Raw genomic sequence first — 13,170 nt, 5'->3', positions numbered from 1 at the left:
AAAAGGACATGCTGGCCCTCTTAATTTATGCGAACAAAATTTTTTATTCATAATATTCAAATATTGCTACCTATTTTATTATACAATCAATCATTACATGAAAATATAACTCATTTACTATGCGGCTATATAGATTTAAATACTAGAATGCTTATATGGTCAGTTTTGGTTGTTGCAGACAAATAATTTTATTATATGAGTCAGTCTGAGGTATGAAAACTACTGAATTTTGTTTACGATTCAATATTTTGAATAAAAAAGTACATGCTGGCCCTCTAAATTGATGTGAACAAAATTTTTTAGTCATAATATTCAAATATTGCTACCTATTTTATTATACAATCAATCCTTACATGAAAATATAACTCATTTACTATGAGGCTATATAGATTTACATAATAAAATGCTTATATGGTCAGTTTTGGTTGTTGCGGACAAATAATTTTATTATATGAGTCAGTCTGAGGTATGAAAACTACTGAATTTGGTTTATGATTCAATATTTTGAATAAAAAAGGGACATGCTGGCAACCTAAATTGATGCGAACAAAATTTTTTAGTCATAATATTCAAATATTGCTACCTATTTTATTATACAATCAATCCATACATGAAAATATAACTCATTTACTATGCGGCTATATAGATTTAAATACTAGAATGCTTATATGGTCAGTTTTGGTTGTTGTGGACAAATAATTTTATTATATGAGTCAGTCTGAGGTATGAAAACTACTGAATTTTGTTTACGATTCAATATTTTGAATAAAAAAGTACATGCTGGCACTCTTAATTGATGCGAACAAAATTTTTTAGTCATAATATTCAAATATTGCTACCTATTTTCTTATACAATCAATCCTTACATGAAAATATAACTCATTTACTATGCAGCTATATAGATTTACATAATAGAATGTTTATATGGTCAGTTTTGGTTGTTGCGGACAAATAATTTTATTATATGAGTCAGTCTGAGGTATGAAAACTACTGAATTTGGTTTACAATTCAATATTTTGAATAAAAAAGGGACATGCTGGCAACCTAAATTGATGCGAACAAAATGTTTTAGTCATAATATTCAAATATTGCTACCTATTTTCTTATACAATCAATCCTTACATGAAAATATAACTCATTTACTATGCAGCTATATAGATTTACATAATAGAATGTTTATATGGTCAGTTTTGGTTGTTGCGGACAAATAATTTTATTATATGAGTCAGTCTGAGGTATGAAAACTACTGAATTTGGTTTACAATTCAATATTTTGAATAAAAAAGGGACATGCTGGCAACCTAAATTGATGCGAACAAAATGTTTTAGTCATAATATTCAAATATTGCTACCTATTTTATTATACAATCAATCCATACATGAAAATATAACACATTTACTATGCGGCTATATAGATTTAAATACTAGAATGCTTATATGGTCAGTTTTGGTTGTTGCGAACAAATAATCTTATTATATGAGTCAGTCTGAGGTATGAAAACTACTGAATGTTTTTATGATTCAATATTTTGAATAAAAAAGTACATGCTGGCACTCTAAATTGATGCGAACAAAATTTTTTAGTCATAATATTCAAATATTCCTACCTATTTTCTTATACAATCAATCCTTACATGAAAATATAACTCATTTACTATGCAGCTATATAGATTTACATAATAGAATGTTTATATGGTCAGTTTTGGTTGTTGCGGACAAATAATTTTATTATATGAGTCAGTCTGAGGTATGAAAACTACTGAATTTGGTTTACAATTCAATATTTTGAATAAAAAAGGGACATGCTGGCAACCTAAATTGATGCGAACAAAATGTTTTAGTCATAATATTCAAATATTGCTACCTATTTTCTTATACAATCAATCCTTACATGAAAATATAACTCATTTACTATGCAGCTATATAGATTTACATAATAGAATGTTTATATGGTCAGTTTTGGTTGTTGCGGACAAATAATTTTATTATATGAGTCAGTCTGAGGTATGAAAACTACTGAATTTGGTTTACAATTCAATATTTTGAATAAAAAAGGGACATGCTGGCAACCTAAATTGATGCGAACAAAATGTTTTAGTCATAATATTCAAATATTGCTACCTATTTTATTATACAATCAATCCATACATGAAAATATAACACATTTACTATGCGGCTATATAGATTTAAATACTAGAATGCTTATATGGTCAGTTTTGGTTGTTGCGGACAAATAATTTTATTATATGAGTCAGTCTGAGGTATGAAAACTACTGAATTTGGTTTACAATTCAATATTTTGAATAAAAAAGGGACATGCTGGCAACCTAAATTGATGCGAACAAAATGTTTTAGTCATAATATTCAAATATTGCTACCTATTTTCTTATACAATCAATCCTTACATGAAAATATAACTCATTTACTATGCAGCTATATAGATTTACATAATAGAATGTTTATATGGTCAGTTTTGGTTGTTGCGGACAAATAATTTTATTATATGAGTCAGTCTGAGGTATGAAAACTACTGAATTTGGTTTACAATTCAATATTTTGAATAAAAAAGGGACATGCTGGCAACCTAAATTGATGCGAACAAAATGTTTTAGTCATAATATTCAAATATTGCTACCTATTTTATTATACAATCAATCCATACATGAAAATATAACACATTTACTATGCGGCTATATAGATTTAAATACTAGAATGCTTATATGGTCAGTTTTGGTTGTTGCGGACAAATAATTTTATTATATGAGTCAGTCTGAGGTATGAAAACTACTGAATTTTGTTTACGATTCAATATTTTGAATAAAAAAGGGACATGCTGGCCCTTTAAATTGATGCGAACAAATTTTTTTTATTCATAATATTCAAATATTGCTACCTATTTTATTATACAATCAATCCTTACATGAAAATATAACTCATTTACTATGCAGATATATAGATTTACATAATTAAATGCTTATATAGTCAGTTTTGGTTGATGCGGACAAATAATTTTATTATATGAGTCAGTCTGAGGTATGAAAACTACTGATTTTTGTTTACGATTCAATATTTTGAATATAAAAAGGACATGCTGGCCCTCTTAATTTATGCGAACAAAATTTTTTATTCATAATATTCAAATATTGCTACCTATTTTATTATACAATCAATCATTACATGAAAATATAACTCATTTACTATGCGGCTATATAGATTTAAATACTAGAATGCTTATATGGTCAGTTTTAGTTGTTGCAGACAAATAATTTTATTATATGAGTCAGTCTGAGGTATGAAAACTACTGAATTTTGTTTACGATTCAATATTTTGAATAAAAAAGTACATGCTGGCCCTCTAAATTGATGTGAACAAAATTTTTTAGTCATAATATTCAAATATTGCTACCTATTTTATTATACAATCAATCCTTACATGAAAATATAACTCATTTACTATGAGGCTATATAGATTTACATAATAAAATGCTTATATGGTCAGTTTTGGTTGTTGCGGACAAATAATTTTATTATATGAGTCAGTCTGAGGTATGAAACTACTGAATTTGGTTTATGATTCAATATTTTGAATAAAAAAGGGACATGCTGGCAACCTAAATTGATGCGAACAAAATTTTTTAGTCATAATATTCAAATATTGCTACCTATTTTATTATACAATCAATCCATACATGAAAATATAACTCATTTACTATGCGGCTATATAGATTTAAATACTAGAATGCTTATATGGTCAGTTTTGGTTGTTGCGGACAAATAATTTTATTATATGAGTCAGTCTGAGGTATGAAAACTACTGAATTTTGTTTACGATTCAATATTTTGAATAAAAAAGTACATGCTGGCAACCTAAATTGATGCGAACAAAATTTTTTAGTCATAATATTCAAATATTGCTACCTATTTTCTTATACAATCAATCCTTACATGAAAATATAACTCATTTACTATGCAGCTATATAGATTTACATAATAGAATGTTTATATGGTCAGTTTTGGTTGTTGCGGACAAATAATTTTATTATATGAGTCAGTCTGAGGTATGAAAACTACTGAATTTGGTTTACAATTCAATATTTTGAATAAAAAAGGGACATGCTGGCAACCTAAATTGATGCGAACAAAATGTTTTAGTCATAATATTCAAATATTGCTACCTATTTTATTATACAATCAATCCATACATGAAAATATAACACATTTACTATGCGGCTATATAGATTTAAATACTAGAATGCTTATATGGTCAGTTTTGGTTGTTGCGGACAAATAATTTTATTATATGAGTCAGTCTGAGGTATGAAAACTACTGAATTTTGTTTACGATTCAATATTTTGAATAAAAAAGGGACATGCTGGCCCTTTAAATTGATGCGAACAAAATTTTGTTATTCATAATATTCAAATATTGCTACCTATTTTATTATACAATCAATCCTTACATGAAAATATAACTCATTTACTATGCAGATATATAGATTTACATAATTAAATGCTTATATAGTCAGTTTTGGTTGATGCGGACAAATAATTTTATTATATGAGTCAGTCTGAGGTATGAAAACTACTGATTTTTGTTTACGATTCAATATTTTGAATATATAAAGGACATGCTGGCCCTCTTAATTTATGCGAACAAAATTTTTTATTCATAATATTCAAATATTGCTACCTATTTTACATATAAGGCACAAAATGTGCACCATAATTCAGTTACCTTGTTTTGTAACCCCCATTGACATAATGGTTACATTGGTTACATTGGTTACACTCATACAAACTATCATAAATCATCATATTCAGAAATTCTCAAATCCTGGTACATTTGTAACCTCCATTGACCTAATGGTTACATTGGTTACACTGGTTACACACATGCAAGAATCCCTTTTAGCCATCTTGTTACCATGGCAACCCCAGTATTCATGGCTGTGAGGTTACATAAGTTATTTAGGTTACAATGATTTAGGGTTACAATGGTTACATGCATGGAGAATCAGGTTACAATGGTTACATGTATAGGGAATCAGGTTACAATCGTTACATACATGGAGAATTTTGTTACAATGGTTACATGCATGGAGAAATAGGTTACAATGGTTACATGTATGGGAAAATCAGGTTACAATGGTTACATGCATGGAGAATCAGGTTACAATGGTTACATACATGGGGAATTGGGTTACAATGGTTACATACATGGAGAATTTGGTTACAATGGTTACATGCATGGAGAAATAGGTTACAATGGTTACATGCATGGAGAAATAGGTTACAATGGTTACATGTATGGGAAAATCAGGTTACAATGGTTACATGCATGGAGAATCAGGTTACAATGGTTACATACATGGGGAATCGGGTTACAATGGTTACATACATGGAGAATTTGGTTACAATGGTTACATGCATGGAGAAATAGGTTACAATGGTTACATGTATGGGAAAATCAGGTTGCAATGGTTACATGCATGGAGAATCGGGTTACAATGGTTACATACATGGGAAAGTCGGGTTACAATGGTTACATGCATGGAGAATCAGGTTACAATGGTTACACGCATGGAGAATCAGGTTACAATTGTTACATACATGGAGAATCAGGTTACAATGGTTACACGCATGGAGAATCAGGTTACAATGGTTACACGCATGGGAAAGTCAGGTTACAATGGTTACATGCATGGAGAATCGGGTTACAATGGTTACACGCATGGAGAATCAGGTTACAATGGTTACATGCATGGAGAATAAGGTTACAATGGTTACACACATGGAGAATCAGGTTACAATGGTTACACGCATGGAGAATCAGGTTACAATGGTTACATACATGGGAAATCAGGTTACAATATGGTTACACGCATGGAGAATCAGGTTACAATGGTTACATACATGGGAAATCAGGTTACAATGGTTACACGCATGGAGAATTTTATCCTGAGCGTTAGCGAGGGATAAAATTAACGAATATCACGGCCCAGGCCATGTGTAAATTTACAACAAATCTATGGCTTCCATGAATTATTTCGATTCTAATAGGACAAATACGATCATTAAAAATCTGAAGCGATGATGGGTATACCGTGTGTGTGGCTGTTCTATTTTACCCACTGTTCTATAAATGTAAAACAAATCTAATAAACATGCATGAATGATTTCTTAACTAACCGCTAGAAAACAAAATATGATTACTTTATTTACTTCTCAGTAAACCCAACATTTGCAATTTTAAATTTACATTTTTTATCGTAAGCTACCGTCAAATTCACTGTTGACATGTTGTAACCAAGGAGCCGCCATGTTGACTTGCTGAAATCAGTAAATGTGCGAATAATGCAATAGCACAGAAAACAAGCAACACCTACCTCAATACTTTATTTTAATGCAATTGTATCCGAGTTTAGATGGTAAACGCATTAGAAAAACCTTCAGCTTTGACGTTTTCATTCGTATGACGTCATGTTTTGAAATGACGTTAATGCGCCAAAATCATTACTGGAATTTCGCGGAATTTTAATTTATTTTGTTTTTGTCCATTTTTCCGTTCTCTAATGTGTAAATTCTTTTTGTTATGCGTCAGAATCAGAATAAATGTTCTATATGGTTTTATTCAATAATGATTGTAATTAAAGCGAAATCCACAACCGTTTACACATAGGTTACGATACATGTGGATTTACGTGGGAGGCATATTTAAACAGCCATTTGTGTACATCTTGGAGTCTGCGCTAAGTATAGATATATCAAGAATTTTATCACGGTGTTGTTTACAAAGCGAAAGAAGCACGTCATATTAGAATTGTTTATTGGATATGGCCAGTGTGTATTTATGTCTCTGATATGGTTGATTGAACATGATAATTTGCAATTTGCACAAAGTCATCAGTCATGTGTAATGTGCTGATTATAAAGTTATTTAATTACAAAGTCATAATATCTGTAAATACCAAACTTTTTATTTATGGTTTTATATGCTTATCTTTTCTTACATCATATAATAGAATGTAATAGAATAGAATAGTATAGAATATTTTTATTTCCCAAATTACAGGGCCTATAAAGGGCATAAAATCAGATACAATTGATTTACATAATTGGTAACAACAACAATAATAGTCAAATGTAAATATATATTAAGTATATATCAGCATTGGGCAGAAGCAGAACCAAAACCACATATATATTGTGAATAATTAAAAGAATGAAATTACATTATATGCATTCATTCTCAAATCGTTTACTAGTACTTGACTTATATTCAATATGTACCCAGTAAACAATCCAACGTCGACATTACGTTGTGACAACGTAATACTATCGTTGTGACAACGTAGTAAAATTACGTTGGTACAACGTAATTTTGTGAACTCCAAGGCACGTGCTGACAACCATCCACACAACGTTGGCACAACGTAATTTATGACGTAATTTATTACCATCATAAAACGTTGTAACAACGTCACAGCACAACTATAAATGTCCCTTGTCCTCATTTAATTGATAGAATCAATGCAATTCCATTGAAGAAGTATGTAAACAGGGTCTTTATTTTTTCTTTTGACCCGTTTTAAGTTGTAAATATTTCTATGTGGGAAAGATGGACAATTGTTTATATGTACTCTATTTCCAAACTGCCAGCTGTATATGAAATTGTCAAAAAGTTGGTTTTTATTAATCTTTGGCAGGTTTCAGTGTGAAATGTATAAATGTCTAGTTTTCCCAAAAATAGGTGTTTAAGGTTTATAAAGTCTTAAGTTTTTAACTTTTGCAATACTGAAGTACAAGAATTACACATTTCCATTTAACAAATTTGCAACTTTTCTTTCTTTTAACACATAATACTTTTCAAAAAAAGAAATTTTGTATGATGGCCAATAAGACAACCCTCTATCCTAAAATCAAATATTGATGATGTTAGCAATTATAGGTACATGTACAGCCTTCAACATGACATCTTGGTAAGTGCTTCAAATTCTGAATGTTTAGTGTTTCAGTGGCCTAGAACTCAGATTTCACTATGATGGCGGAAATTCTAGAATGAAGGTTTCACTTTGACGACGGAAAACCATTTTTAATGAATTATTCAGAAATACAACAAACTACCATATTTACCATAATATTTACTGAAAATGCATTCAGCTGGATTCACTACACGATTACAAGCTAGGAAAATCGGCCCAAAATCTGACTGTCTAATTTATAAATATATATATTCTACACAATTCATACACACTTCTAAAAATATCCCAAATGAAGAAAATACCTGAAATTCAATTCAACTAACTATTGCTTTTTTCCTTTGACCAACTAGAGAGAGTATAAAAAAGAAGATGTGGTATGATTGCCAATGAGACAACTGTCCACAAGAGACCAAAACCTATCCAACAGTTTAGACTTCTTTTTTCTTACAATGTACATGTAGCTACATGAACCAATAAAAAAAATAATAGTTTGTTTCTGAATTTTTAATTTTTATTCCAAATTTTAGTCTTGTGTTGGTTGTATACATTGTACATGTCATTCCAAATGTTGGTTTTCTGCCCTCTAATCAGCTGGGCAATTTGCACAATTGTTTCTGCATACACGTAGTTGGTATTGGTAATGTTTTCTACTCTAGCTCAGTCAATATAGTACACTGGATATGTAGGATGGCTTGTTTCGAAGCTAAGACATTTTCACATATATGTGGTTAAATTTTCGGAATACGAAGTGCGATTTTTTTTCACACAACAATTTCTTTGAAAATTTAAAACTTTGAATACATTAAAAAACTCCATAGTTTTTACATATTTATACTATGATCCTCTACTTTCCAGATCAACACAAATGGTAAAGCTCAGCCACTTGTTAAAAATGAAACATGTTCAATATCACTACAGAGACAATTTTTGTTTACACACAACTTTTGTGTTCCTCATTTGATGGCGCATTAGTTCCTCATTTGGAGGTGCATTAGGAATATTGACCCAGCTGGTCTTGTGTTGGTTTCAGATCTCTGAAAAAAAAATCATAAATTATAAAATACAAAAAAATAAATTGATCCCAACTTATGAATTACAGCAGTTCTTAAAAATTATCCTGTGTTTACACATCATCAATATTTTTTCTATTGCTGGTCCTATAATAATTAAACTGCAGATTCATAATTATGTTATGTTGTTACTGAGATGTTTGTATCTTTGCCAATTATACACATTTTGATGATGTATGTTAGAAATTTAACACAATTTCAACAGTATATAATTATTCACCTATAAACTTATGATTAACCTTCGTTCTTATTTAAAAAATAAATTTGTTGTTAAATTGAACATGTGTTAATGAAATTATGTCTGTTCCAGAAAATACTATGTCCGCCCCTAAGGGACAGCCCTAAGCCCTTTTTAAAAAAAAAAAATCCCAGCACCGACAGAATTAAAAATTAATAAGAACAACACTTCCTTTGCATTTTGGTATTTCATACACATCCACCCCCAAATAAAATTTAAGAAAAGAGCTTTCCCTGGGGGAGAGGGGACATAATATTTTCTGGAGCAACCAGTGGTTATTCTACAAATAATAATGAGTCCAAATAATTAATAAAGGAAGTTTGGTTTCACAATATTGTCATTTTTCAATTAATTTAAGATATGCAAAGGATTCTACCTTAATAAATTTAGCATGTAAATGTACATCGATACAACAAGACCTCATAGCATATGCCAATGAACGCAATCTATAAAGTCAACAAATTATAATTTGATAAATAAAATTAATATCAGAAGAATGTGTCCATGAGCCACAAATGATCTTATCAAACTTAATTTAAAGGACATATCTAGAGAACAGTAAAGCAGATGCTCTCCAAATTCAAACTCTGCGTTTTATGATAATAAGCGTTGTGTATTGGTTGCATAACATGTGGTTTAGGCAAACGTTAGATAACAAAATCCAATTTTGAGTTCAATGTACATGTATGTACGTACAGTACAAGAGTTAAACTATATCACTCAGTTAAGGGGGACAGAAAAAGAGCTGATCAACTGATGTTTACCTTTTTAAAGTCTTGGTCCAAATTCTTGAGCTGGTGCATGCTTAACTGTTACATGGTTACTGCAATGATTTCCTCAACCTCAGACACATTGGATCTGTGGATTTATATACAAGACTCTGGAAAAAAAATTAAAAATACGTTCAATTATCTTTTATATTCTTCTGTCTGTTTCATATAAAAAAGAAGATGTGGTATGATTGCCAATTAGATAACTCTTTACAAGAGACCAAAATGACACAGAAATTAACATTTATAGGTAACCGTACTGCCTTCAACAATGAGCAAAGCCCATACCGCATAGCCAGCTATGAAAGGCCCGAAATGACAATGTGAAACAATTCAAACGAGAAAATTCACCGCCTTATTTATATAAAAAAAAAATGTTAGTCCAACAAATCTTTAGGAGAACAAAGTGACAAATTTAAATGCATTCCAAAATTCATATGTTTTATGATTGATTACAACATGGTTTCTGATCACATATTTAGTGATTGTACATGTACAAATGTAGCTCGTCATTGATAAACATGTAGATTTCATATTATAAATTGTACAGCAAAAAAGATGTCCCTATGTACTGTTTTAACACCTGTAAACTGGGTTTTACCCTGAAAACAAGAAAATTTTACCCAACTTTCAAGGCTAGATCCTAGTCTAAATCATTATGACACTTTCAAGACTTGGAAGGCTGTTTTTTTATTTTTTTCTGGGACGCCTTCCTACAACGACCTAATCCTATTACGACAACCGTGATGGCTATCTTAATTTTTTTCTGTGACGCCTATATTTTACAACATCTTTATTGGCACAATTGTCTATTTCCATGTCAGACCCAGTGATACAATGATTGATCGTTTGTTGCTTAACATCCAGTGGCAAATATTTCATGCATGTTAGCGACGACCCCCAGTGATATATGCAGCATTATCATTAATAGGCCGGGTTGGTAATATGCCAAGTTTGAAATGTGCGGAGTTTGTAATGGACCCAAATATCTAAAGTGCTGAGATGTTTAGCTTCACATTTTCTGATATTGATAACATGGATAAGACTTTTATGCTTCAATGATTATCAAACAATAACAGAGCAGACACTTGTAGCCTTAATATATAGGGATAGTAGCTCTTGTCACAGATAGAAAACAAGTACTTGTGGCTGTGCACCCCTCCCCCTTTTTTTACTTTCTACAGTTTTTACTTATTTTTACTTGCATATATCTTCAGAAACAACACAAGTTAATCAAGAAATTTGATAAATGGATTCAAATAACACACATCATGGCTAAAATATCTTGTATCAGTGCAATATATTGACAGTATAAGAAAAAGTATCATATTTCAACACGATCACGTATAACCGACTTGAAAGAGGCGCCCAACACGGTAACAGCTGTTTTATTTTCATCAATCAAACTTGTTTTTATCATGGAGAACCTATTTGGTGTAATGTGCAATCATTATTTTACCTTTTTCTTTGTTCTGGAATCTGGATCAAGCTAAATTTCCACTGCCAATTCCTCACTGTTTTCAAAAATCAAGCGGCAAAAGTGCGCATGCTCAGACTTTTCATAGGATGCAGCGGTAAAACCCGAGTACTGCTGAACGTTACACTAATCAAATCGTGAAAAACGATTATGAAATCCAAGTGATAAATGATGACAAAATATTAATGATATAATAAACAATAAATATTCATGTAAAATACATATATTAGAACATTAAAATTGGATTTGTAATATTTTCTTTGACATCTTGATGCAAATTATGTCTGCGGGAAAAAAGGGGGATTTTTTTTTTTAAATCGAAAAAATCGTAAATATATTCTAGTGAAGGTGAATGATTGATATATCCAGGAATACTCATTATGACATACCCCAAAAATTCGTCCCATAAAACCAGATTTTTACAATGTATTCACTACGTTCTTATATAATGTCGATACGACGTAACAAAATGTTACGTCGGATTATGACAGTTATAAGCACGTTGTCACAACGTAATAAAATGTTACGTCCTGACAAGGTACTAAATTTACGTGAATCCGACGTAATTTCATAACGTCGTCTGTACGTCTGCATCCAACGTTGGATTTTTACGTTCCCACAACGTTGGTACGACGTAAACTCACGACATGACGTTCAGACGACCATTAACCGACGTCGGGAGTACGTCGTGTGTTTACTGGGTATACCTGATCCCCTTAATTCAAAACGGTCACAAATATAATTTTTCCATAAGAGTTAAATTTTCTTGGGTAACAGCCATAACAATTTATAAGATTTATTTAAATTTTTTAAATTATAACAATTGTGAGAAATGTATTTAAAAAAATCTTCCCTCTGAATATCAAAAAGAGGGCATTCTAACAAAAAATAAAGCTCATCTTCAACTTCACCAATTGATCAATTTGAACAAAGACACTCAGATCTTTCTCGAATGTTTTCATATATGCACTCTGTGCTTCTAAAACACTGATTTATGGTAATTAGTTTTAAAACTTTGTTTCTAGTGCAACAAGACAAGTCCTTTGCTGTATTTGTAAGCACCAATTACTACCAAAACATTCTCAAGTCCCATCGATCATGTTTAACCAGCTATGTTTAAAAGTGTCGGATCCAGACATTTTCATAAGTGGGGCCCACTGACTGCCTAAGATGGGCCCACTCCAGTCATGCTTCAGTGATTCCCTATATCATCAACCATTTTTATCCCAGAAAAGTGGGGCCCTGGCCCCTGAAAACCCCTCTAAATCCGCCTCTGAAGTCCCAGTTTCTTCTAAAATTTCCAAAATAGAATCTTGTGACTTTCTTTCCTGCATTCTTAAAGGAGATTGCATTCATAATGCTATAAATTAAAATTATTTAATGCGGTCTTCTTAACTTTCAGCTTACAGCTAACAATTCTACCATAAACAAATATAGTTGACCTATTGCTTATATTTAAAGAAAAACAGACCAAAACACAAAAACTTAACACTGAGCAATGAACTGTGAAAATAAGGTCGAGGTCAAATAAAACCTGCGCTACTGACATATAAATCATAAAATATTTCATACACCAAATCTAGTTAATCTATTGCATGTATAGCATTAGAAAAAAATACCAAAACTCAATTA

General features: G+C 31.0%; 1 long non-coding RNA gene across 1 annotated transcript; it reads right to left on the bottom strand.

The window, feature by feature from the left end:
• Positions 1-8,472: 8,472 nt before the first annotated feature.
• Positions 8,473-11,622, bottom strand: LOC139485956 (uncharacterized). The gene is made up of 3 exons (XR_011655435.1): positions 11,521-11,622; positions 10,056-10,171; positions 8,473-9,017 (listed from the first exon to the last, which is right to left on the bottom strand). It is a non-coding gene; the product is annotated as an uncharacterized lncRNA (long non-coding RNA).
• Between the last annotated feature and the right edge of the window lie 1,548 nt (positions 11,623-13,170).

The sequence above is a fragment of the Mytilus edulis genome, chromosome 8 (genome assembly GCF_963676685.1).
Source record: "Mytilus edulis chromosome 8, xbMytEdul2.2, whole genome shotgun sequence".
Classification (NCBI taxonomy): Eukaryota; Metazoa; Mollusca; class Bivalvia; order Mytilida; family Mytilidae; genus Mytilus; species Mytilus edulis.
Note: the sequence above shows the minus strand (reverse complement) of the source record. Positions and strands in the feature narration are given on the sequence as shown.